The sequence below is a fragment of the Vombatus ursinus genome, unplaced genomic scaffold, assembly GCF_900497805.2.
Source record: "Vombatus ursinus unplaced genomic scaffold, bare-nosed wombat genome assembly UNPS02014801.1, whole genome shotgun sequence".
Lineage (NCBI taxonomy): Eukaryota > Metazoa > Chordata > Mammalia > Diprotodontia > Vombatidae > Vombatus > Vombatus ursinus.
In genome coordinates this window covers 18,104,116-18,130,591 of record NW_020954579.1, presented here as the reverse complement: position 1 = coordinate 18,130,591, position 26,476 = coordinate 18,104,116, and the positions used below count along the sequence as shown (strand labels likewise).

Genomic DNA, 26,476 nt, shown 5'->3' with positions numbered 1-26,476 from the left:
GTCTTTAGAAAATGTGATGGCTCTCAGTGAGGGGAAGGGATACTGGTAGAAACTACAGTGTTATAAAAAGATATCAATAAAAAAACTTATTAAAAACACATTAATTTTTTTTAAATCCTGCTCTAAATGATTTCTCTCATTCCAGTATATAACTGGAGTCAATAATCAATCTGGCAGCTTCTTCCCTCCCAGCAGCTTGTCTGTACCTCCTCCCCTTATAGACTAAGGACTCAGATCTGAAGCTGAGTGGGCAGCAGGCCTGATTGGGGTAAAGAGAAAAAGGGAAAGGTGGGGCAAACAAGGAGAGATGACATTGGCAATCATTCAGTCAAACTGAGACTTGTTAAAGACCTTACTTAGCTTGTAAAGGCCAAGGTCCCCCATTACATCCTGGGTGGGCCATCTCCAGTCAAATCTGGCCGCTGGACCCAGATGGCTCCGGAGGAGAAAGTGAGGCTGGTGACTTTGCACAGCCCTGCCTCACTTAAATCCAATTCACTTGCATGTCACAGCATCACCTCCTTGATGTCATGGTCCTCTCCAAGAATGAAGGACAAACAGTAGCAGCATCATCTACTGTGCCTACAATTCAAGCTCCTACCTGGGTGATAAAGGCAAGACAAGGTGTCCACACCTTGGCTCACATGTTACTCTGAAACCTCTTTTGCCATTCAGCCAGAACTAGGAGCCTGGTTCCCAAAGCATACTTGGAACCTAATGGTCTTGAGAATACTGTTCTAAGATTAAAAAAAAGAGACCAAAAGGAAAGGAAGTGATCAAGTGGGAGAAGAGGGCTGTGCCTAATTATTCCAGGGTCATTGTTTTTCTGGAAAGGATCCCTCTACCTATGATGTAACGGTTAAAGTGCTGGACTTGGGAGTTAAGAAAAATGGGTTCGAATCCTGCTCTGATACAAGGGCAAGCCACTCTCTGAGCCTCGGTTTCTTCATCTGAAAAACGACGAGGTTGAACTAGACAGTTTCTTTGATGTCTTCCAGCTCTAAATCTATGCTTCCAAAAGCCCCAGAAAACTTAGCCTCTCTTCACTTCCAATCAATTTAAAACACATTACTCTCTGGCATTTAACTTCCACCTCTGAGCCTTGGGGAACCTGAAACTTGCTGGGTAATCCAAGGCTCGAAATTAATGGCTGGATGAATTAAAAGTTTCCAGTTGCAGAGCTGGTTCCCTTCTCCACCCCTATCCAGTGGCCATGGCTGCACCCTCAATATCAGTACCAAGAAAGGTCCATGAAAGCTGCTCCCGGAACTCCCTAAAAGACTATTTGTGGCTCTCAGCCCACGCTTGCAGAAAGGCAGATAAAGGAGCTTCTATAGGGAGGAGGAAGGAAGTTAGACCTGACCTAAAAAGCTCCAAATGATAGCCAGGTATCTGGGTAGAAAAATCCAACCTAGAGCCGTCATGTCTTCCCAGCAGTTTTCATTAGAGGGTTGGGGGCAAGTATAGAGGGAGCTATTTGTTTAAGCCTGTGTGCAAATCAGGATTCCTGGCTCCTGTTCACAGAATCCCAGAATGTCACTTCTGGAAGAACCTTCTACGGATCCTCTAGTTTAACCTCCCCCCCCACCCTTTCGTATTAACAGATGGGAAAAAATTAGGCCCAGGGAGTGGAGATGACTTTCCAAAAGCCACACCACTAGCTAGGGTGAGAAGTCAAGAGTAGAACCCCCCCCCCAAAAAAAACCCAACAACAAACAAAGTAGCTCTGTGACCCTGGGCAAATCACCTTTCCCCCAATTGCCTAAAAAAAAAAAAAAAAAAAAGAGTAGAACCCAGGTCCTGATGACTCTAGTTCAGTGTTCTACCACATCTTATTTCTTCTCCCTAGTACCATGTTGTTTTAAGTCTCTCTTCTCTCGGAAGATAGTGATAGCCTCATGGTATAGCGAAAAAAGCATTTGATTTGGAAATAGAAGATTTAGATTTGAGTTCTAGCTTAACTCTTTCTTATTTAATCCTTGTATGTTGTTGTTCAATCATTTTCAGTCGTGTTCACCTCTTTATGACTCCATTAAGGGTTTTCTTGGCAATTATACTGGAGTGGTTTGCCATTTCCTTCTCCAGCTCATTTTACAGATGAGGAAACTGAGACAAACAGGGTTAAGTGACTTGCCCAGGCTCACCCAGCTAGTACGTGTCTGAGGTCAGATTTGAACTCAGGAAGATGAGTCTTCCTGACTCCAGGCCACTGTACCACCTAACTGCCCCAATACTTATATAACCCTGGGTAATAATTATTTTTTTGTTCAGTTATTTCATTTGTGTTAGAATAATAACAGCAATAATAGCCAACGGTTTCCATAGCACTTTTGAGGTTTGCAAAGTGCTTTACATATGTTGACTCATTTGAGTCATTTCCTCTACCTGGGTCTCAGTTTCCCCGTCTATAAAATAAAGGACTCTAACCAGCAGGAGTTCTTAACCTAGAGTCCACAGACCACCCAAGAGTACCATGGATGAAATTTCAGGAAGTTGGTGAACTTGGATGCAAAAAAAAAAAAAGTTACATTTTTTATTTTCATTAGCCTCTAACTGAAATTTAGCATTTCCTTCAATTATGAATGTGGGCAGCAAACATTATTCTGAGAAAGAGTTCATAAGTTTCACTAGGATATGCAAAAAGGTTAAGAACCCCAAGCCTAGAGATCTCTGAAGTTTCTCCAGCATTGACATTCTAGCATTTATATCCTATGGTTCTAAGCTGTCAGTTGACACAATGTTTGACTGTCTGCCATATGCATATCACCATTCCTGGGTACTTTGAGGGGGTCTAGAGATGGGAAGTTACTCTCAACTCCTGAAAGACAGCTAGAACATAGTATCTGCCCACAAAAGCATACAAGCACAAGTATGTAAAGCCAAACTGAATACAAAAGGAGGGGAGAGGTTGAAGCTAGGCAGTGTTAATGGAGACTAATTCAGACTACTTCTCATAGTTGCTCAAGAATCACAGTACAATGGTTGGAATTTCTAACCCCATAGAACAAAGTCATGTGCCAGGGCTTTCCCCCCATAGAGTTCTTTTAAATTAAACCAAATAAGAATGTAGTAAGCACCTACTACGGGCCATACCCTGGGTAAAGAGAAACCAACCAGCCCCAGAGAGGCTAGAAAGTCTGAAGAAGTAGCTGTCCTGCCTACACAAGGAGAGCACACACAAAAGAGTGACTTCCTACCCTGGTCTTCATGTCTATCCCCGCAACTCCCAGATTTACAATGAACCCTTCTTCCTTATTTCCACCCTCACCCTTCCACCATATCCTCACTAGGGATGACTCATTTTGATCTTTCAGATCAGCTCAAAGGCCCCAGTGGGTCAAAGAACCCCAGTGGGTCAAAGGACCCATTGATTTCCCAAGGTAACCTTCCCAAGGCAACCCATTTCACTTTTGGTTTAGCTCTGTTAGGAAAACTGTTCCTTATACTGATCCTAATTCAACCTTTCTGCCACTTCTGCCCATTTCTCCTAGGTCTGCCTTCTGGGACCAAGCATAACAATCTCCAGTTTCTCTTGCAAATATTTTAAGACAGCTAGCATGTTCCCAATGTCAAACCTTCTTTTCTCCAGGCTAAACAACACCTTTTTTTTTTTTATCAGTTCTCAAAGGGCATGACCTCCATTCCCCTGGACTCTTTCTGAAGTCAAACATCCAAAGAAGTCAAACTTCTGAAGATGGCAAACATCTAACTATGAGATCCTCTGCTTCCTACAATACTCTCCCAAGAATTTCATAGGATGGGCATGGGGGACAGAGAGTAAGAGGAACTTGGAGAAGGTAGGGAGGTAGGGCATGCATTTTCCTGCCTGAGAACCTAGGGTTGTGGTCTCCTGGAGAAAAGGGGATGTTTTACTCAAAGCCATTCACTACTCTAATCTATTTCCAATGCAGGTGAGGAAGAGTACAAAAACTTGGTGGCTTCCAGATTAAGTAAAAGAACCTCTCAAATAAAATAGTGAGATTAGATTGAGTTATTGGTTGAGCCTACCCTTGAAGGTGCTAAGCAAGGCAAGAGCCTCCATTCCAAAGCAGGTAACTGTAATCATTTCCCTACCCCCCCAAGAGAAGTCTGGGCTCCCCTGGGGCAGAGAGCTTGGTTCCAGCAGCAAGAACAAGATTCTTAAAGGGGGAAAGGATGGGATAGAGTAAGCCTACTTCAGGACTAGGGGCTGCCACAGGAAAGGGGGAAACAGATTCACCTACCACATTATTTTAAGCCATTCCATATCCCGGGAAGCCACCTCAAGAGCTGACACAACAGCCTTTGCTTCTCGCAGAGAGACAGTGAGTTGGGGCAGGGCTAAAGAAGAGTGCTGGTAGAACTGAGGTCCCTATCACAAGCCTTCTTTGGAACTTCTGGTCACTCCCTCCCTCAGGCTCGAGGCTGCCAGATTCTGTGGGCAAGGCAGAATGGAGAGGGGCCAACCCTGAAAAGGAGCCTACAAGAAGGGACCAGTGGATTTCTGAGGCACCCTTGCTGTGACTCAGCTTTGGGGAAGAAGCTAAGAGAGACTCAGGGAGGATCACTCCCTGGCTTTGTACACCCACTGCCCAGGGAACTGAACCTTTCTTCCAAGGCAGGGTTAAGGGAAAGGATGGTAGACATCTCAGAAGACCAGTATTTCCCTGAATGCCAAGTCAACTCCCATCTCATATCCCTCAAGAAAAAGACACCAAGAGTTCCTGCAAGGACTCAGCCTTTGACAAAAGTCCATACTCACTATAACCCCTTCACATATGGTCTTATTTTCTGGAATCTTAGGAATAAATCTTGCCTTCTCCTGTCCTGTTGCATGGTCCATTCCCTTATCTACCCAAAAAAAAAAAAAAAAAAGGGGATGAAAATATTTGTACTAACCTACCTCACAGTGCTGTCATGAAAGAAAAGATTTTGAAAACCTCTGAGCAGAGGCAAATTTTGGCTTAATGTTGAGGGAAAAATTTTTTTAACAATGAGAATTGTCCAAAAGTGGGTGTCTTCAAGGTAGTGGTGGTGTGAAGTCTTCAAGCAAAGGCCAAATAAAAGAATCTCTAAAGTCAAACAGTGACACTGAGTTACAGGTTAAATGTACCCTCGAGGGCACCATGCAGGGCAAGAATCCCCATGCTAGAGTATGCTAGTGGGGGTGGGGGGTGGGGGAGAAAGGAAGGCTGTTGGGGAGGTGCCTTCTTCAGGGTCACAGGGCTGGTCCCAGTACTCAGAGTCATAGGTCTAAGGAAGGGCATTCCTATTAACTATAGCATTTGGCACCAGTACAGGCAATCTTGGTGCTAGAAAGGAGATACCAGCCCATTTGACAAATAGAGTGATTCTAGCAAATGGGAATTTTTTGGGATACTCATTAACAACACCCAAGAGTTGGAACTAGTCGGTCTTTGCATGGAAACTAAAGGCATTAGGAAAGGGCTCTTAGCTTGAGAAGCAATTTAACAGAGCCCCGGAAAGTCAGCAAGCCTAGCAATGCTGGGCACTCACACTTGTCAAGTATTTCTCTCATGCCCAGAACATCTGAGAATCCCTTCTTTATCTTTTTGCTCCTCCTTACCCCAAAGCAAGAAAACATCATGTAACAGATACATGCAGCCTCATTTTATTCATAGGATTTAGAGCAGGAAATGTCATCTAGTCTAACCCCTCGTTTTTCAGACCACAAAACTGAAACCCAGAGAGGTAAGTGACTTACCCAAGATCACCAGAGTTATAAATTTCAGACAAAGCTTCAAACCAATGTCCCCTCACTACAAATCCAGTGTTATTTCCATGTTTCACAGAACCTTTCATCTCCTGGAGAATATTGTTCTTTAAAATAAAATGTCATTGAGGCAGCTAAGTGGTGAAGTGGATAGAGCAGTGGCCCTGAAGTCAGGAGGACCTGATTTCAAATCCTGCCTCAAATACTTACTGTGTGACCCTGGGAAAATTACTTAACCCCAATTGCCTCCAAAGATAAAATAAAATAAAACAAAATAAAATGTCACTACAGGGTATACAGGAGGGAGAAGTGTCAGAAAAATTTTCACCTCACCTCTCTAAAACTATACCAGGATGATGGCAACTTACAGCATAACAGAAAGAGCCCAGGAGACCTGGGTTCTAGTCCTGGCTGTGCCCCTAACTAGCAATGGAATTTGAGATGAGTCACTCAAAACCTCTCTGAACCTCAGTTTCCTCATCTGTAAAATGGAGAGTTTGAATAATGTTGAACCTGGAGAACAGTTTATGAAATGACAACATTAATTCTAAGGAAAACAACTCTGAAAGACCTCAGAACTCTGACCACAGTAGGCACCAAACATAACTTCAGAAGACTGAGGATGAAACATATCTTCTACCCCCTGGCAGAGAGAGGAGAGAGGTACCAGACTAGACTTGCATTCTCAGACATTGTGACCAATGTGTTGTTATTGTTGTTGTTGTTGGTGGTGGTGGGGTGTGTGTGTGTGTGTGTGTGTGTTTGCCTAGCTATACACATTTTTTTAAAAAGAGAGCCCTTCTACAAGTGGGGTGGGATGATAGAAAGGTGGATTGTGGGTAATAAGAGACATGGAAAAAAATTATGACATTTTATTCATTGAAATCAATTAACTGTAAATGGTCACTAAATAAACTTTGGTGGTTGTATCAACGTTCAATATAATGTTTAATTTTTAAAAATAACACGAAGGTGGTTGGACTAGCTTTGTTAAGAGCTAGCTCTAAGATTTTATGATCTACAACTTTCCTGTCCAGAAAAGAAGGGAGCTTAGGTGTCTCCCATCAAAAAAAAAAAAAAAAAAAGGCCAGGCCCAACAGCTGCATCCTGATTCCACCTACCAAACTAAACAAGAGAAACTAATACTCCAACCACCCCAAAGGAGATCTGCTCGTTTCCTGTGTCTTAAAAAGAATTTGAGAGTTGGAAGGCACCTTAGAAGCCTGAAAGTCCAACCTCCCACCTCTTACAGGAATCCTGTGTCCAACTTGCTGGATGCTTAGGCATCTGGTATCTTCTCCTTCTATAAAATCCAGGAGAATATCAAGTTATTAATCCTAGTTATCAAAAAAAGGAGTTTAAGCAGTAATGATCATGCCAGAGAGACCGCCTACAATCCATAGCTGAATCACGTAGCCTCTCCCTTAGGATGCCGTTCTAGGATTCCATTGCTTACTCTAAGAAGGACCAGCTGAGGACACTCTGCTCCCTTGCAGTTCCCGGGTGGGAGAAGGCGGTTGTTTCCCTAAAGCAGAGATAGAAACAGCAACAACAACTGGGACAAATGACTTCCTCTCTGGACCTCAGTTGTCTCACCTGTTAAATGTGGGGGTTGTACAAAACAATCTCCAATTGCTGTGCCACATTTATTTAATGCTGTGTCCCAGACCCCTCTCTCAATCTGGTGAAAGCCTATGGACTTCTCAGAAGGTTCTTAAATACATAAATAAGAAACATAGGAGTACAAAGAAAACCAATTCTACTGAAATATAGTCATCAAGTTTTTTTTAAGTTCATGGAGCCCAGGTTAAGAAGCCTTGCTTTAAGATTTACAAAGGATTTTCCTCACAAGGACTCTGTGAGGTAGATGTTTACAAAATGTTACTACTGACCAATTAAGAGATAAGAAAACTGAGGCTGATTGTGGGCAGCTGAGGGGTTAGAGGGTCGGGCCTGAAGTCAAGAAGACTCATCTTTATGAGTTCAAATCTAGCCTCAGACACTTCCTTGCCGTGTGACCCTGGCAAGTCACTTTACCCTGTTTGCCTTAGTTTCCTCATCTGTAAAATAAGCTGGAGAAGGAAATGGCAAACCACTCCAGGTACGTTTGCCAAGAAAACCCCAAATGGAGTCACGAAGAGTCAGATGCCACTGAAAGGACTGAACAACAGCAGTGAACTGACCTGCTTGGGTTACAAAATAAGTGCCCGGGCTGGGATTCAAACCCAGGTCCTTCATACTGCCAGTCCAGAGAACTTTTCTACCATACTACCGGTCATTCCATTGACCCACCTGCAGCTCAAGGACAGGACCACAGAATAGGATCACTTTCTAGTTCTTAAGGAGGTCCCCGACCTGCCACTGACTGTCCTACTTCTTCCTTTATAGCAAAGCTTCCCGGACCAGATAATCCAACCTCCCTTACTAGCTGTAACACTCAGGGCCAGTTCACTTAACCTCTTTTAGCCTCAGTTTCCTCAACTGTAAAATGGTCGTCATAATAACACCTACCTCTTAAGGTTGTTTTGAGGATCAAATGAGATAATATTTGTAAAGTGCTCAGACACAGTAGGAACTTAATAAATGCTTATTTTCTTCCTTTTCTTCTTTCCCTCCTTTCTCTTTATCTTATCCCTTAAAGGGATCACTTTTTCCCTCCACTGAACAACCTGAGGGTCAGTTTGGGCAAACTTTTCAAATTGCCATAAGTTCTAATTAAGTGGATCTAAGGGGGAAAGGAAAGGGAAAAAGCCTGTACTAGATTAAACAGTTCCAAATGGCTTTTCCAGTTCTAGGATCTTCTCACGGGAAAGTGCTAGATCCTTCCCAAAGTAGCAGCCATTCCCTCCCAGCTGGCCTGGCCAGAGTTTCTAACCCCCTTCAGCTGCAGCTGGAAGAGCCAGGTTCCCATGGAAACATCCGATGCCTCTAAGTCATCGGCTGGAAGCGCTGTGGATGTCTCCTTCCAGGCAGAAAAAAACAGAGCAAAGGTCCTGAGTTTCACTGAACACTTTTAATGGAAGTTAAGTAGCCCCTCACATGTTCCAGAGACACCTCTACTGAGGAAAAGCAAGCAGTTGAAGGTTCAGCTCTGGACAGGAGAACAGGAGAGAGCTGGAGAGGAGGGGAGAGATAATGCTACAATGTCTCTACCACTTCTGCTTTCATTTTGCTTCTCTGGTTTTTTTTTTTTTTTTTTAGAAAAGCCAGTGGAGTTCAGCTGAGCTGGGGAAAATGCCCTATGACTCCAAAGTTTGGGGGTTTTTCCCCCTTGTCACTATGGGGGTGGCTTCAAACAGCTTCTCTGGTTAAAATCATCCTGGAACCAACCCCTCCCTAAAGCGGGCTGGAAAAATCCCTACATAGGCATCCGGGGGTCCAGGTCATTGTCATTCCCAGGGAAAGTAGGGGTTATCCTACAGGGCCGACCACTAGGTATATTCCCATGGCCCCCCGAAAGGGCCACCACTGTTAAGAATCTTCCCTCCTCTCAAAGCTAATGACAGCCTCCCTGTTCATCTCCTTCCTTTGACACCACTATTCTCATCTTCCTCCATGGTTAGAACCTTCTGAGCCCCTGGAATTCTCAATTTAGGAAAGGGAACAGTTAAAAGTTAAAATAAAATAAAAACCAGAGTTTGGAATGGACCAACCTGCTGGGGGAGTAAGTTAGAGCTCCCAGAGAGTCCTGGCTTTGGAGGGCATTCAATGATCCAGGGGAAGGGGAAGAAAGAGTGAGCACAGAGAAGTGGTGTGGGGGTGACAGGAAACTGTTTAGGAATCAGGGTGATGAACACCAGTGACTCAATGACATCTGGCAACTTTGTTTGTTTATACGTCTCTTCCTGAAGTCATCTCCACCCACTTGTATCTCCCAAATGACACAACGGGTTAGGCTTTTACTTACATGGAGAGAGGGAAAGGGGGAGACAAGAGAGATTCAGCACTGGGCCTGGCTCACCGCAACACGAGGATGGTCTGGGAACTCTCTTCCTGTTCCAATCAGCACCCCCTCCTCCAACTACCCAGAAACTCAGGGAAAACACACAGTTGAAATCGGATCCACCAGCTTTATTTTGGGCCAAGCACACCATTTCTTGGAAGACCAGGGTTCATGGCTCACTTAGTCATACAGATATTCAAGATCCCCCTGCAGACACCAGAGTATCCCACTTCAGATCTGGCTGGTGAATCCCCAGGTGCTGCCCAGCTCTGAAATAAGCATCATGATAGTGTGACCCAGGTCTGTATTTCAAAGGGCCAACCTGTTCTGTGGCTCTCTCACAGTCTCACTTAAGGAGATTGGGAGAAGGGGCAGCTAGGTGGCAAAGTGGATAGAGCACTGGCCCTGGAGTCAGGATGACCTGAGTTCAAATCCAGGCTCAGACACATAACATTTACTAGCTGTGTGACTATGGGCAAGTCACTTAACCCCAATTGCTGCACCAAAAAAAAAAAAAAAAAAAAAAGGAGATTGGGGGAAGAGGAAGGGAGGGAGCTTGGACTAGATCATACAGTTCCAAGGGAGAGAGATCATTTCTAGGGTCTTCTCATGGGAAGATGCTAGATTAGCTTCCCCCAACCTCAGGAGACACAACCTTCAATCATTATTGTGTCTTCTTCAATACTTTCAAGAATCAAAGATTTCAAGGAGGTAGGTACTACCTTCACTGATACAGATCATAATTCCTCTATGAGTTGCTATAGCCAAAAATAATTAATGACCTAGTGATGAGCCACTCTGAATTTAGCTATAGTTCCCTCAGATGACATTTGGACTCTTGCTGGGCCTGTACTTGAGATCTTTCCAACTTGGTAGGATTTGAGCAGGGAGTTGTAACCTGAGGGGGAAGAGAGGAAGAAGAGAGTCCACAGCTTTTTTTTTTTTTAATATTTTGCTAAGTGTGTCTGTCTTCACAATCCTATTTTATTTTTGTGTTTAAAAACATTCTAAAATGTTGGTTATTTCCAGCTTATCCTGTCTGGATTTTGTTTGTATATAGATTATAAGCACCTGGAGGGCAGGTATGTCTTTTGCCTTTCTTTGTCCCTCTGGTGCTTAGAACAGTACTGGCATACAGCAGGCCCTTAATAAATGCTTGTTGACTGAATGACAAGGCATCCATAGGCTTCACCAAACTACCAAAGGGGTCCATGACACAAAAAATGTTAAGTGGTAGTGGAGTTTTTGTTCATACTGACATGACTTTTGGGAGCCCAGAGAAATGACTAATCCTGTCATAGCTACCCTAGGGCTGGAACAAAATCTCAATGGAGGTTCTTGTCTCATTTCAAGAAAGTGCAAATGGTGGAATTTATCTCAAGGTGTTTGCCCCACTGCCCAGTCTGGGATCATCCAATGTGGTACAGGGGGATATAAGCCAAAGATAGTCCAAGAAAGAGTATGAGCTGAAATGTCACACTAGAAATATTACAGGTCCCCAAAACTATTTTCTTGGGTACCGTTTGAATCACTGAAGCTTCCTAAGCGGAGATAGGACATCTCAGAGATAATTCTCCAATACAATGAGCATTTTTTTTAAAGCCCTACCATGTGCAAAGCACTATATCAGGTGCTGGGAATAGAAAGACAAAATGAATGAGTCTCTGCCTCCACAGAATTTATATTATACTGAGGGGATACAACATGTAAAAAGATAAATATTTTGAGGAGGCAAAATGCATTAAAAAAACCCCTAGGCTTCCTGTTGACAATGGTGTTTAATCTGAGGCTTCAAGGTGTGTAGGGATTCTAAGAAGTAAAGGTAAAGATGGAGTACATTCTAGGATGAGGGGAGAGGCTGTGCAAATGCAGAGGTAGAGGAGCAAGTAGGTGGCTCAGTGGATAGAGCATGTGCCCTGGGGTCAGGAGGACCTGAGTTCAAATTTGACCTCAGACACTTACTAGCTATGTAATCCTGGGCAAGTCACTTAACTCCATTACCTCTCCAAAACAAAAACAAGCAAATGCAGAGGTAGCAAATGGAATACCAAGTTTAAGAGAATACAGTTGAGCACAGCACATAGGCAAACAAGAATAAAACAGTCCTAGTTTTGGCCTGAGAGCTGCCCATTTACTATCTGTCTACAATGTAGAGAGCATAAAGGTAAGTAATGTGAAATAAGCCTGCAAAGTCAGGCTGGTGCCATATTGTGAAGGGCTTTAAATTCCAACATGGAGAGTTTGTATGTTATCCTCTGGCCATAGAACACCACGAAAGGTTCAAGGGAGGGGTGGGCTGACATGGTCAGACTCTCAGATAAAGGAGGCTCTTCTGGAGCCTACCTTTTGGAGATCCCAGATAACAATAGCACCAAAGAGCTGAGAATCTAGTTTATTTCCAAATAGCTGAGAATTCTAGTTTATTTCCTGGACCACTTAGCACCTCTCTGTAAAGCAGGTCAGGAAAAGGTAAGGGTAGGAGGAGAGAAAGACTTCCTTTCACATCAACAAAAGAATGGGCTGCCTCTGGAGGTAGGAGTCCTAGGATTGGAAGTATTCAAGCAGATACTAGCTAAGCACTTGTCAAAGATTTCCTCTTGGAGAAAAAAGTTGGACTACATTGCTGGCTGAAATAATTTCTGACTCTAAGATTCTATGAATGCAGAATGGGGTGTGTTGGCCTTGGATCCAAGGAGACTTTCAACTCGTCAGACTTCCAGTATGGCAATTCAATAGACTGGGAAAATAATGGGAGATAAAGAGTTTAGAAGGAAGAGAGAGAAGAGAAAGAAATACTTCCTATCCTAGAATGAAGGCTTATGGCTCGGGGTAAGGGTAGGAGTGGGGCTGGAGGTTGAAGTCACAGAGATACCCAGAGAGAAGGAGCCCATCCTAGTGGGAAAAAAACAAAACAACACAAAACAGTAGTAGGGCAACTAGGCATGTAGAATGGCACAGTACCACCCTGCTGGAGAAGCTGTGTCCCTGGGCTGCGGCAAGAAAGTCCAGTACTAAGGGAAAGATTTACCTTCAGAATGAAAGAGAAAGGATATGACCTGACCTCTAAGATCATAGATGGATAAACCACTAAGCTTTGTTTGTGTCCATGCTCACATGGCTGAAATCTTTAGAAGTAACCCAGCTGCTGACCCCCTCCCAGGACGAGTACAAATTGTCCACTGTTCAAGAGGGGGAAAGTAGATGGCTGAAGGATTCACATAGCACAGATACCAATACAGGGCTCAATCCAGCCTGTTCAGGACCAGGGCAGCAGGAGGTTAAGTCCCGTAGCTGAAGATGTTTCCAAACAGATCTACTGAGCTCTTAATTACTGGCTTTTAAAAATGCCACTGGAATGACAGAAGAACAAGTTCGTTCCTGTAGGCGGTATTAAATGAATTAGTTTTCCTAGAACATCATGACCAAGAGGGCTGAATGAAGGTATGATGTCCATCTATAGCAGGGGCTCTTAATCTACGCACTATAAACTTGTTTTTAAATACTCTGACAACTATTTTGAAGTAATTGGTTTCCTATTTTGTGCTTTAAAAAACAGTCTTCTGAGAAGGGGGAGCATAGGTTTCACTGGACTGCAGAAAGGATCTATGACATGCAAAAAAGATTAAGAAACCCCTGCATTAGAGGAAAGCTGTGTCCTTGGCCATGTCCTATTCAATATTTTCATGAATGACCTGAAAGCAAGTCAATCATATTTAGGCATGACACAAAGCTTGGAGCGGCAAACAGATTAGATCATAGGATCGTTATCCAAAAAACAAAAAAATCTAGACCCACTAAGATGATGGGCTGAATCTAATAAAATTAGATCTATTTCTATTAAATTTCAAGTCTATGCTTGGATTTAAAAAAAATAACACCTGCTCCAGAAAAAGGATTGGAGGAGGTTGAAAAAGAATTCATAGTAAAAAAAAAAAAGATCTAGAGGTTATAAACTCAACATGAGTCAATAGTGTGACTTTTTTTTTAATCAAATCCTCTCATAGGCTAAATTAATATAAAGAGTTCAGAATGAGGGAGGTGATAGTTTTTCTGTACCATTCTTTAGAAAGACCTGGGAAATACTATGCTCAGTTTTGAGAGACATTTCTCCCCCTTTGTAATCCTATGCAATTTATTTTATGCATTTAAAATGTAACAACAAAATCTAGCATTTACATATCACTTTAAAGCTGGCAGATTGCTTATTTGATATCTCATTTGATCCTCAAAAAACAAAACAAAACAAAACAAAAAACCCTTTATTATCACCACTTTCCAGATGAGGAAACTGAGGCTTGGAGAAATTAAGTGATATTCGCAGAGTGAGTCAGTCAGGTAATAAGCATTTAGTAAGCACCTACCATATACCAGATAGTATGCTAAGTGCTAGGTCACACAGCTAGTAGGTGTTTGAGACAAAATTTCAACTACAGAGACGTTTTTAGAAGAGCATTAGCAAGATGTGGCAGAGGAAAGTGTCTAGGATTAGGGGGTACTAGAAACCGTGACATACAAGGATGGCTTGAAGGAATGGGGCCCAGTTAGTCTAGACAAGAGAAGGCTTAGGAAATCCTTTATAGTAACCCGCAAGTTGCTATAATGTGGAAGAAGGGTTAGATCCCAGAGAATTCAACTAGGAACAAGCTACCCTGATTGCAAAGAATCAAATGTATACTTGATGGAGGTGGGGGAAAAACTTCCTAACGATTAGAGTCATCTAAAGTTGGAATGGGGAGCTTATGGTTTGGTAAGAGCATAGCACATACACACATAATTTTAACACAGATCTGGGTTTGAATTCTGGCCCTGCCACTTAATCCCTGTGTGACCGTGGGACAAGTTGTATCACCCCTTGGAGACTCAGTTTCCCCATCTGTAAAATCAAGGAGTTGGACCAGATAACCTAAGTTTTCTTTCAGCTCTGAATCTATGATCTTATTTGGAAAGGCTCCGTGATGTGGTGTCTCCCTTTCATTTCTAGGGACTAGGGAGGCCAAGCAGACTTCTACTGAAAAATGGAAATCTCTCCCCCTCTTAGAAGGTTTAAAAATAAAAAAAAGGAGGAAAGGAAGAGATTACCAATATTCTTGTTCCTCAGAAGAAAAGTTTCAGATATCAGTCGTCAATACAGTAGGATGACAGAAGGAGAGAACAATTAATAATAACAATAATTATTTGTTGATGATGATGATAATGAAAATAGATAGCATTTATATAGCACTTTAAGAATTCACAAAGCACCCCACATAGGTTACTTTGTTTGATCCTCACAACCCTGCGAGGTAGATGTTATTTTTTTCCCCATTTTACAAATAAAGAAACAGAATGAGAGAAGCCATACTTGTCTAGGGCAGGGGTGGGGAACCTGTGGCCTCGAGGCCACAGTCCATGGTCACATCACATGGCTAGTATTTCTTAAGTTCCTACTATGTGGCAGGCCCTGTGATAAGCCCTAGGGATCCAAAGAAAAGCCAAAAACAGCCTCTGCCCTCAAGGAGCTCCCATTCTAACCGGGGGAGAGTGGAGATGGACAACATGCAATAACTATGCACATACTAGATACAGCCTAAATACAAGGTAATTTATTCCTCTTCATGCTGTACTCCCAGAAGTCAACGAATGCTATTGAGAAGGTAGTCCAAAGCGTCCCCCCAAGAATAATGCAAGTTCACAGCTAACTTAGGGCACATGGACATAGTTTAAGCTGGGGCTTAAAGCATGGACTTTTTAATATAAGGACAATGAGAATGAAGTTTTGCTTACAAAGAGGCTGCAGAAAAACAACTTATGTGGAACCATCCATCCAAACCCTTCCTGGCATTCCACTCCAGCAAACCGAGTTGAGAACTCCCAGCTCTACAATCCTGGATTCAGTGACTCAAGAAAGCCTTCCTGATTCTTAAATTCCTTGGGGCCCACAGCAGAACCCTCCAGTCCACAGGTCAAGGAATCCAAGCTGTAGGAGGTCATCTCTCTAAGCCTTCAAGGCTGAGTTGCTCAACTTCCCGCCCTTTCCCCACCCCAAGCTTTATCTCTGGCATCTCTCCAGGCTTCATTCCTTGGGTGACAAAGGTTCCGCCACCCACCCCTGAAGAAAGTTTCACCAAGTCCTTCCAGAAATGGAAGGGGGAAAAAAACGAGGCCATTTCTCAACAAAAGAAGGCCACCATCTGCCCACACCACCTTTCCCAATCTCCCATCAAAAAACCACACCTTCAGCACAGACTTTCCCTTTTCCAGAACTTGTTTGGAAGTCAAAGGGTCATGGTTTGAATGCTAGCCCTCCCACATACCAGCTCGGTAGCTCTGGCTGGGTCCTTTGGCTTCTTCTCTCTGGGTCTCATTTTCCTTATCAGAAAAAGGAAGGAGGGGAGACTAGATATACGTGCCCTTGAGTTCTAAATCCTAAATCCTACATATGCAAAACAAAGAAAAGCAATCCTAAAGCAAACTCAGGCAGGGCCAGGAGCAAAGCATGAATTTAATAAATATTTGCTGGGCTTGTGGATTTGATTCATCTGAACCGGTGACCTTGAACTTTTCATCCCACCTTTCACCAGGGAAATATCTGTAACTGTAACCCTCAATTATAAGTACACCTGATGGGGAGGGGATCTAGACCCCAAAAAGGAAAAACCCTGGACTTTCCCTCATGGCCAAATCTCTAGTGTTCTCCTGAGGCTATAATTCCATACCTTCCTACGGCCCCAGGCCACTTCCCACCCTTAATCCTATCTAGGTTCCATTCTCCCTTGGCCACCCCTGGAGTTCTATTACCTCATTGACTACTTGGTCACTCCTAGATCCCTCCCCTAGTCTTTCTGTATATAAGATCCATCTTGTCTCCATTAAGATGCTTAAATTCTTAAAATCTAGCCACTGCTCTAGATTCTTATAATCTAGCTAATAGCTTACTAATGTTCAGCCTCCTTAAGAGTTTGCCCAATATGACAGATGTTCTAATAAACCTTGTCTTTGGCTGAAAGAAGGCTTGGGTCAAATTCTTCCGGGCAGGACCCGCGTTGTGATATTGGGGTCCCAGCACCCCTGAACCCCTAAACTGCATCACTTTGGTGGCCCTTACAGGGAAACTGCTTAACCCCAAGTTCTTCTCCAGCCAAGACTGGAAGTATGTAAGCCTTCTTCTCCTTTGTTGCTCTGCAGTTAGGGTCACTCTCCAAGCACCAAGGTTTGGATGTGCAGACAGTTACGAGGTTGTCTCACACTCCACCTGACGCTCTCAGGCTCTTGGTCCACTGGGTCAGTTCGAGGCCATGGACCTGGATACACCTTCTGCAGCATAGAGGACAAGGATAGACGCCCTATCTGGAAGTGTATGCCCGATTCTGTTAATTCTCTGGGCACTAGAGAATTGGGGAAAACTGCAGTTGCTTTTTGGTTCCCTGAGGCTTACTCACTAGGCTGCTTAACCTTAGTCACCCCCACTACTCTGCAACCCAATGACTCTGGCCTCCTTTCTGTTTTTTGAACAAGACACTGCATCTCTGGACTCCTGGCACTTTTATTCCCTGTCCCCCATGCCCTGAAAACTCTCCTGCCTCATTTCTGCCTTCTAGCTTCCCAGGCTTCCTTCAAATCCCAGCTATAATCCCATCTTCTACAAGAAGCTTTTCCTGATTCCCCCTTAATGCTAGTGCCTTTCCTTGATTATTTCCAATTTATCCTGTCCATATTTTGTTTGTACATGCATGTTTTCATGTTATCGCCCCTCCATACCAGCAGTAGACTGTGAATTCCTTGATAGCAGATTGTATTTTGCCTTTCTCTGTAACCCTAACACAATGCCTGGTACACAGTAGGTACTTAGTAAATGTTTATTGACTGACTGAAGAGTTCTTGATCTTCCCACCTCCTACCTGGAAAGTATCTATAACTGTAACCCTCCCCTCCCCCCAATACAGTGGGTTTACCCCAAGGCCTTCTCCCTTTTTTATACTATATATACTTTATACTTCTCTATACTATCTCTAGGTGACCTTATCAACTCCCATGGGTGATATGGAGAAAACTTTCCAAGATCAGCCCTGGTTTCCCTCCTAAACTTCAACCCTAAATCACCAACTGCCTATTAGACATTCCAAACTGGATGACCTATAGGCATCTCAAACTCAACATGGACAAAACACCCCCATACACATCCTTCCTTAAGACTTTCCTATTTCTTAGAGGCAGCTAGGTGGCACAGTGGATAGAGCACCAGCCCTGGAATCAGGAGGACCTGAGTTCAAATCTGGCCTCAGACACATAACACTCACTAGCTTAGCTGTGTGACTTTGGTCAAGTCACTTAATCCCAACTGCCTCACCAAAAAAACAAAACAAAACAAAAAACTTTCCTATTTCTGCTGTACAACTCTCTAGTCACCCCAATTAGAAAGCTCTAAGTCATTCTTGACTCCCAACTCTCCCTTCCTCATCCAACATACCCCACCTGTTGCCAAGTCTTGTCAATTCTACCTTCACAATATCTCTCCTGTCCATCCTCTTCTTTCCACTCCCTTGGTCACGACTCAAGTTCTAGTGCTTATCACCTGTAACACGGACAATTCCAAGAGACTACTAAAGGTTCTTCCTTCCTCCAGTTTTTCTATTCTCCAATCTATCCACCACACCATTGCCAACGTGATCTTCCTAAAAGCACAAGTCTAAGGTCAAATACAAATCCCTCTGGCATTGAAGGCCCTTCCCCACCAGGATCCAACCTACCTTTCCAGCTTTATTCTAATTTCCTACAAAGCTCAGCTTGATATCACCCTGTACACAAGGCCCTTCTTGACTCTTCCCAAACTTCCCCCCTCCAAAAAAAACCCCCAAATATTCTTGTACTTATATATTTTGTATGTAATTACCCCTGTGCATGCAGTATCCCTGAAAAGAATGCATGCTCTTGAGTGATCCTTGTGCATTTTAAAAGCTCCCAAGAGGCACATAGCAAATGCTTGAAAATATACTTCAAGATCACCTAGCTCTGTGATAATCAAATGAGCACCTACTGTGTACAGAGTAAAGTTGGAGGCACTGGAGGGAAGGTGTTATAATACAAAGATTATGTGTACAAGATGCCTTCTCCAACTATGGATAGCTTTTTTTTCTATCTCCAATTTAACATGGTAGTCTCAACAGTTCCCTATTTGTATCCCCTCCTGAACCTCTTCCTTCTTTCTTGTTTACTTCTTCGTGATTTATGAACACTCTTGTCTTTATTGTCAAAATCCAAATCCATATACTGGCTATGTCTGGGAAAAAAAATGTTTCATTCTGCCCCAAAGGTCCAGCACCTCTGTCTTAAGAGGTGAGCATAATTCATCAAAGTTTTCTGGGGGTAGTCATTGCATTGATCATAGTTCTAAAGTCTTTCACTGTAATTTTCCTTTCCAATGGCTCTACATATATTTGCACACATGGGTCCTTTCCCTGTCTTTCATCTCTTTGGAATATAGCCTAATGGTGCTATTGACAGGGTCAAAGTGTATATACAGTTTAGAGACTTTCTGAGTATAGTTTCCAATTGCTTTCCAGAATGGTTGGAACATTCATAGCTCCATTCACATTGTGTTAAGTGTGCCTGTCCCTCCTAGAATCCGTCAAACAATTGCCATTTTCCCTTTTTATAATCTCTGCCAGTCTGATGGGTGTAAGGTAGAATATCTCAGAGGTGTTTTAATTTGTATGTCTACTGTTGAGTAAAATTTCTTTTCCAAAGAGGTTAGCCTCATTTTACAGATTAGGATGCTGAGTTGAAGAAAATATCATTGGGGACTTGGCTTGGTCTAGGTATGAACTAGCCAGATTGGTGCAAACACTGTCACCCATAACAGAGTAATGTGCAGTGTGGGTATAGTAAAAGGTTCTTATTCCTGAGGAGTAAGCAAAAAATCCCAGGGAATTTTATCAGGGAAGAGGTGGAGAGAAAAAAAAAAAAGAAGGAAGAACAAAAGATAAGTAATTTCTCCAAAGTAGAGATTCAAGTTAAGCTCAAGGAACCTGGGTGATCAAATCAATAGTTAGAGAGAGACCTCCCAATCAAATCAGATGCCAAGGGGATGCTTAACAAAAAAAAACATGGGGATGCTTAACAAAAAAAAAAATAAAAGATTTGAGACTTAGAACAAAACACCTCAATGCAGCCTCCCCTTTGTTGCTAGTCCCTTACCCTGAAAGTTAAGTTCCCTATCCCTGAAAGCTTCAGGGAAGATTTTGCCCGTTATCACCTAGGGAAGATAGAGCCCAGGATATCTACTCAGGTATCTCCTTAAACTCAAGTACAGAGCACCCCAATCTCCTGAATGAAGGAACAGCTAGCCTTCAGGCAAGTGTGGAGAGACAAGGTTCAAGTTCAGAAGATAAGATAAAAAAAAAACAACTAAAGCACAAAAACATAATCTGGTAATGCTACAGTCACATGGAACAGTTCAGACAAGCAAGGCAGGTCAGGAGGGAACCTTGGAAAATCAGCCATAGCCTGCAAATCTATAGACAAGGCAATAAGAAAACCGAGGATTTCTTGGAGGGTATTAGTCAGTCCTTTCTTTGTATCCTGTCCCCTTTGTTCTCTCCAGTTTCAGTTCATTCTCCTGGTGTCCCCAGTCAGAAAACAGGGAGGGTACCTTCCTCCATTCCACCCAGATGCAGTTTCAGAGAATTGGTGATGGAGGTGGGGGAAGGGAAGATTAGAAGGGAAGTTATTAGAAACCCAGACTCTATAACTCTAACTCCTGTAACTGGGCCCCTCATTGTTCACTTCCCAGACTCCTAATTGGAAAAACCTCTCCCAGACCCCATTAGCTGTAGACAGATGGGAAGCAGTGTATTTCTCCCTAGCACCCCAACATCTGAATTCCCTTATCCAGAGGGAGTAAAGGGACTCCAGTGGAGCCTAGACATATGAACTGCCCCCTTCTCCCCGACCCAAATGTCCACTGCTACCTAGGTAACAAGCAAGAGAGGACGGAGATGGGGGCGAGGAAGCAGAATGGAGAGAGGAAGAGTGAGAGGAAAGGAAGAAAAGTGCTTCATTTTCCCTCCTTCGTCACTTAGGGAAAAAGAAAACTTTTAAAAATCAGGGCCAACGTGCCCCATTCAAGGGAAATACCACAAACCTGGTTTGAATCACCGAGCATTCACCCACCCAACAAATACATATAGTCAAGCTGGCTCAGTGACTGAAACACACACACACTAAGGAGGGGCTGAGTGACCGAAATGTACACACACTGAAGCTGGTCCAGCGAAAGAAATATACATACTCAGTCTCAGTGATTGAAATTCACACACTCAGGCTCATTGACTGAAATACACACACGCGCGCACACGCACACCCGAAGGCAGACTGGGTGACTCACACACACTAAGGGAGGCTCAGTGACTCACACACAAGCAGGTCTCCCTTTAGACCTCCCTCTCCAAAATCAGCCCAGCCCAGGTACCCTTGCGACTCACCCCGGGAGACCCGAATCCCGAAGAAGGCGGCGTAAAAAGAGAAGCTAAGAAAGAGGGGGCAAGTTGATGTCTCAGTTGGGGGCGCTCCAAGGCCGGGGGCGGTGCCAGAGGAGGGGGGGCGGGGCGGGCAGAGTCTCGGAGTAGGCTCAGCGAAGGACGATTAAATCATTAACCCGCTACAGCAACGTCCTGGCTCCCTTCTTCTCCACCCGCCCGGGCGCGGCCACCTCGGCCTCCCTAGGTTTTAAGGGACTTTGCAATCAGCGTGTTGCGCTGATGGGGCCCCCCCAATTCTTACCCTCGGCCCTAAAAAACACATGTACACACACAAAACCTGGGACAAAGGGAGAACGCTGGAGGACTGTCCTTCCCAAAAAAAGGTCCTCAGAGGGAGCAGATGGGGGTGGGAAGAGGTGGGGTGAGAAGGACAGCGAATAATCCGCACTATTCAGGGCTCCCTTCCCGGCTGCTGCTTCCTTCCCGTGTCCTCCTTTTTAAAAAAATCAGCCTGGTGACATGTAGTGGCGCTGCAGAGTGTGAGTGTGTGTGTGTGTGTGTGTACACGTACGTACAAGGCTGGGTTACTACAGGGAAATATTTCCGTGTATTATTCACGGAGAACTGTATCAAACACCTACACGCCCCTCTCTGAGCTAAATCGTCGGTTGTGCGCCGGGCGCTGGTCCAGGTCTTTCACGCCTCCTCCTTTCCCCACCCTATGTACAAGCCCCTATCCCAGGGCAAGACTCGATCTACAACGAGGCTTTGGGGCAATAGGTCAGCTGAATTAGGGGAGAGAAAATTCCAGAGTCCTCAACCTAGGGCGGGCAGGATTAACCAACTTCTTCCCCTTTTACACCCCCTCCTCTTTTGAAAGACAAATAAAAACAAAGCTTAGCGGTCTGCTTGTACCCTACCCTTTCTAAGGCGATTGGAGTTCCTAGAACCCTTCCCCGCACGCATGGGACTGGGAAGGAAAGGAGCCCCTGGAGCTGAGGTCGGACGAGCAGGCTGGCCGGCCCCCAACCTGGCATCTCTGATGGGCACGAGAGAAAGGGTCTTGGCTGGCAAAGGTGGGAATGGGGGAGGGGTAGAGTACTCCCCGACCAATCCAGAGCTTTTCCTAGGCTATCCACATCTCTGGCCCTGGGGGGTGCGTGGGGGGTGTGTACTCGGCTTCCGGCAGCGCCTGTGTACCCCAGGATCGCCTCCTGGGGACCTCTGCCTCCCCATCGGGGTTCGAACCCCGCAAACCACCTCCACCAGGTGCAGACAACTGTCAGTACCCAGTAGGAACAGGTCACCGCAGTGGTGAGCGCCCCACTTCCCCCTACCTCGGTCACCAGAGTCCAGTCTGCTCGGGCTGTTGTGTTTCTCCTAGCTTCACGGCTGCTCTTCCTTCCACGGACTCAGCTCGCCTCGCATTTGGAGAGCCCATGTCAATTCCTAACCCTTGTTCCAGTTTTCTCTTTCTCTTTCTCTCAGTCTCCGTGTCTCTCTCTAGGCGCTGTTCTGACACTCCTCTCTCGGTCTTTCTCTCTCTTAGTGTTTCCTCCCTCCCAGCTTTCCTCCCTCCCAAAGCTCTCCGGGGTGATGTAATCGGCCTGCCGCAACCAATGGCGTTAGGAAACATCAGCCCAGACGCTTAGGCCTCCTCCATTCAAAATCCAAAAGCCTTGAGTTTTTTGAGTTCCATGTGAGTCGGCCACTGAGTCTAGTGGGGAAGCTAGCCAGGGCTTGGGCCCCAGACCTCGAGAAAGGAGCTTTATGGAGCGTGCAAGAGAGGAAAGTGACAAATCTGAGTTGGTCCAAAGATCCCATGTGCCAACTCCATGCCACAGGCTCCTTCTCTTTTGCTAAATTTCGGTTTTCCAACTTAAACAATTTGAGAGTTCCTTAAGGAAGAGTGGGATCCCTTACTCCCACAGAGGTCCACCCTGGACATCTCTGGCAGGGAGCCAATATCTAGCCCTCACTATGAGATCCTGCCTAAAAAAAAATCACTTTTTCCTTACCTGCCCCCTCAAAGTAATGACAGGAAATGTTTCCCCCAGGACTGGAGTTTTCCTGATTCATGATCTCCTTAAAGCTTCTGAGATGGGCATTATGAGACAGAGGGGCAGAGGAGGCTGTCAGCTCTTAGAATAGCTAATCACCTCCCAGCCCCATTAAAGAGAGAGGGATTGGAGGGGGAAGGGAAGAGCTCACTTCAAGTTCATGGACTCCATCCCAGACAGTTACTGGAAACCAAAGGGGGTTGGGGGGGGGAGGGGAAGTGAAGAAGAAACTTAATCCAAGATGGGTAATTGGGTTTTATTCTCATTTGATCTTTTGTTTCTGAGACTGGAAAAGCATAAGTTTGGGCTGGTGGGTGACTTGGATTATATTTTGGTCAATAGAGTTCTGTTCCACTTTTCCAAACTCCCCTCCCTTCAGATTAACTCCTTGTCTACCCTGGGTATTGAGACAAAAGACTCAAGTTGTTGGGGCAGGGATGGGGACAGATGAGGTACCGTGGTTTCTAGGATTCTTTCAGAATTTTAGTTTGAGTAAATGAGATATAAGTGAATTCCTAAGCCAGGATCATCCACCCCTCAGCTCCAAGGCTTCTACCAGCCCATTACAGCTATACATGCTGAGTGATTGCTGATGAAGTCACTACAAATTTGTTAGGTAAATTCAACCAGCCATCTCTGCTGCTGGCCAATCCTTTAACCCTCCCGTGATTTAACTCTGTCTCACTCCCTTCATTCTCTATTCAAACCTTTTCCGTTCTTGGACCATCTATTACCATTGCTCCCTTCTCCCTCCCAGAGCACATTGTCTTATATTGTACTTCACTGAAAAGAAAAGGTGAAACAATGTGTTACTAGTTCCCTTTTCTGGCCATCTCTACACTTTAAATAATGTCTTAATCACCCCCAACTCTCTCCTTTCTTTCTCAAAGTCTGGTGGGGTAGGGGGGTGGAGTAGCCCTTATTCTTGCAAATGCTTTACTCTCTACTTAAAACCTTGACCCAATCTCCTCCTTTCTCCTGCATGAGCTTGCTTGCCCTCTCTCATACCCTCTTTCTCCCTTATTTTATTTTATTGGGGGGGGCAGGGAGAGGCAATCAGGGTTAAGTGACTACCCCAGGGTCACATAGCTAGTAAGTGTCTGAGGCCATACTTGAATTCAGGTCCTCCTCACCTCAGGGCCGTTGCTCTATCCACTTTGCCACATGACTGTTCCTGCCTCATTTTCAATTTACCCTTATCCAGTCACTCCTCTATTGCTTAGAAACATGCTCAGATCTCCCCCATTTTTATAAAACCTTCCCTTGATCCTGTCATCTTCTCTGGCTATAATGCTATATCTTTTCTCCTTGTGTGAACATTGAAATTTCTAGAAAACAAACAAACTTCTACCATTATTGCCTCCCCTTTCTCATCTCCTACATCTCAACCCCTTGCAATCTAATCTGGCTTCCTGAAAACTGCTCCTTTCAAGATTACCAGTGTTCTCTTTTTTAAAGGGTTTTTTTTTTCAAAAATGGTCTTTGTTTTAAAAAAATGAACTTAACAAACATCAACAACCATGAATAGTTCCATATATAAAGAACAGGAAAAGAGGATTGCGTGTGAAACTGTGAATATCAGGACTGCATTTTCACTGGTTTTCCCTAAGTCTCTCCCTCCTCATCTCAGTCTCTGGTTTCCTCCAAGTCTCAACTAAAATCCCACTTATCAGTCAGTCAAAAACCATTTATTGAGCACCTACTAAGTGCTGGGGATACAAACAAAGGCACCCCCTAAAAAAATGAAACCCCAGTTTGTGATCTAAAGGAGCTCACAGTGGACAAAGAACTACGCATTAACAAGATATAGATAGGCTAAATTGGAGATTTGGCAGAGGGGACTAGCATTATGGGGGATCAGGAAAGGCATCTTGTAGAAGGTAAGATTTTAGCTGGGACTTTAAGGAAGCCGGGAGGCATGAGTTTAGGATGGAGAGAATTGTAGATATAGGGAATGAGAAATGAAAATGCAGAGTGGGGAGATGACTTGTCTTGTGCAAGCAAGCCTGTATCACTGGACTGAAGAATAAATAGGGGTGAATAAAGTCTAAGATGACTGGAAAGGCAGTAGGGAAACAGGTTATGAAGGCATTTGGTTGTCAAAAATTTTTTGTTGTTCAGTTGTTTTTCTTTTGTTTCTGACTCTTCATGACCCCATTTGGGGTTTTCTTGGCAAAGATATTGGAGTGGTTTGCCATTTTCTTTTCCAAGTCATTTTACAGATGAGGAAACTGAGGCAAACAGGCCTAAGTGTTTTGTCCAGGGTCACACAGCTAGTAAGTGTCTGAGGATGTCAAAAAGAGGATTTTATATTTGATCCTGGAGGTGATAGGGAGCCACTGGATTTTACTGAATGAGAAAGTGGAGTGACATGCATTATCATACCTGAACCCTCTGCAAAAAGCCTTTCCCATTCCTTCTTACTACTAACGCCTTCCCTCTGAGATTATCTGCAATTTATATGTTATATGGCTTGTTTGTACATAGTTGCAAGTTGTCTCCTCTTTAGAATAGTGACATCCTTAAGGAAAGGCATTATTTTTGCCTTTTTTCATATTCCCAGAGGTCAGCATAGTTCCTGGCAAATATCAAGTGCTCGCTGATTTCTTGACTTGACTGCAACTTGGATTTTTTCCATAGTAGTCTTTTTTTTTTTTTCTAGGCAGTTGGGATTAAATGACTTGCCCAGAGTCACACAGCTAGTAAGTATCAAATGATCAAGTGTCTGAGGCCAGATTTGAACTCAGGTCTTCCTGACTCCAGAGCCGGTGCTCTATCCACTGCACCACCTAGCTGCCCCTACAGCTTGTATTTTTTTTTTTTTTTTTTGGCTAGGCAATGGGGTTAAGTGACTTGTGCAGGGTCACATAGCTAGTAAGTGTTATGTGTCTGAGGCTGGATTTGAACTCAGGTCCTCCTGAGTCCAGGACTGGTGCTCTATCCACTGCACCACCTAGCTGTCCCTGGATTTTTTTTTAAATATGTTAAATTTAACGCAGTAATACCAATACTGCTCTGCCTGTCCTTGCCGCTTTCTATGTATCCTTGTGTTCTCATGTGTATATTTTATGTTTCACAAAGTCATCAACCCTCACTCTCTCTTCCAGTCACCGAAGTCCAGTGGCAGGACAAGTCAAGATGACCTTCGATGGCCCTGGATGCAGTGGATGACCGTGGCGTCTTTGGTGTCTGCCCAAGCTCTGAGTGCTCCACAGCACCTGCTTCAGCCACCTCCACGGCCGTTGGAGATACATTGTTCTCATCCACCCATTCCACCCGGGGGGAATTGTCACATGCTTTCAGT

General features: G+C 44.1%; 1 protein-coding gene across 2 annotated transcripts in view; it reads right to left on the bottom strand.

Annotated features, from left to right (window-relative positions):
- CDC42EP4 (CDC42 effector protein 4) overlaps positions 1–22,648 on the bottom strand; it is a 30,759-nt gene extending 8,111 nt beyond the window's left edge. The window contains exon 1 of one of the 2 annotated variants that reach the window (XM_027873277.1): positions 22,450–22,648. The gene's annotated coding sequence lies outside the window, so the exon portion shown is untranslated. Of the gene's footprint in view, positions 1–21,115; positions 21,196–22,449 lie in introns of those variants that run through there. The other variant, XM_027873278.1, reaches the window with a different exon arrangement.
- Positions 22,649–26,476: the final 3,828 nt, after the last annotated feature.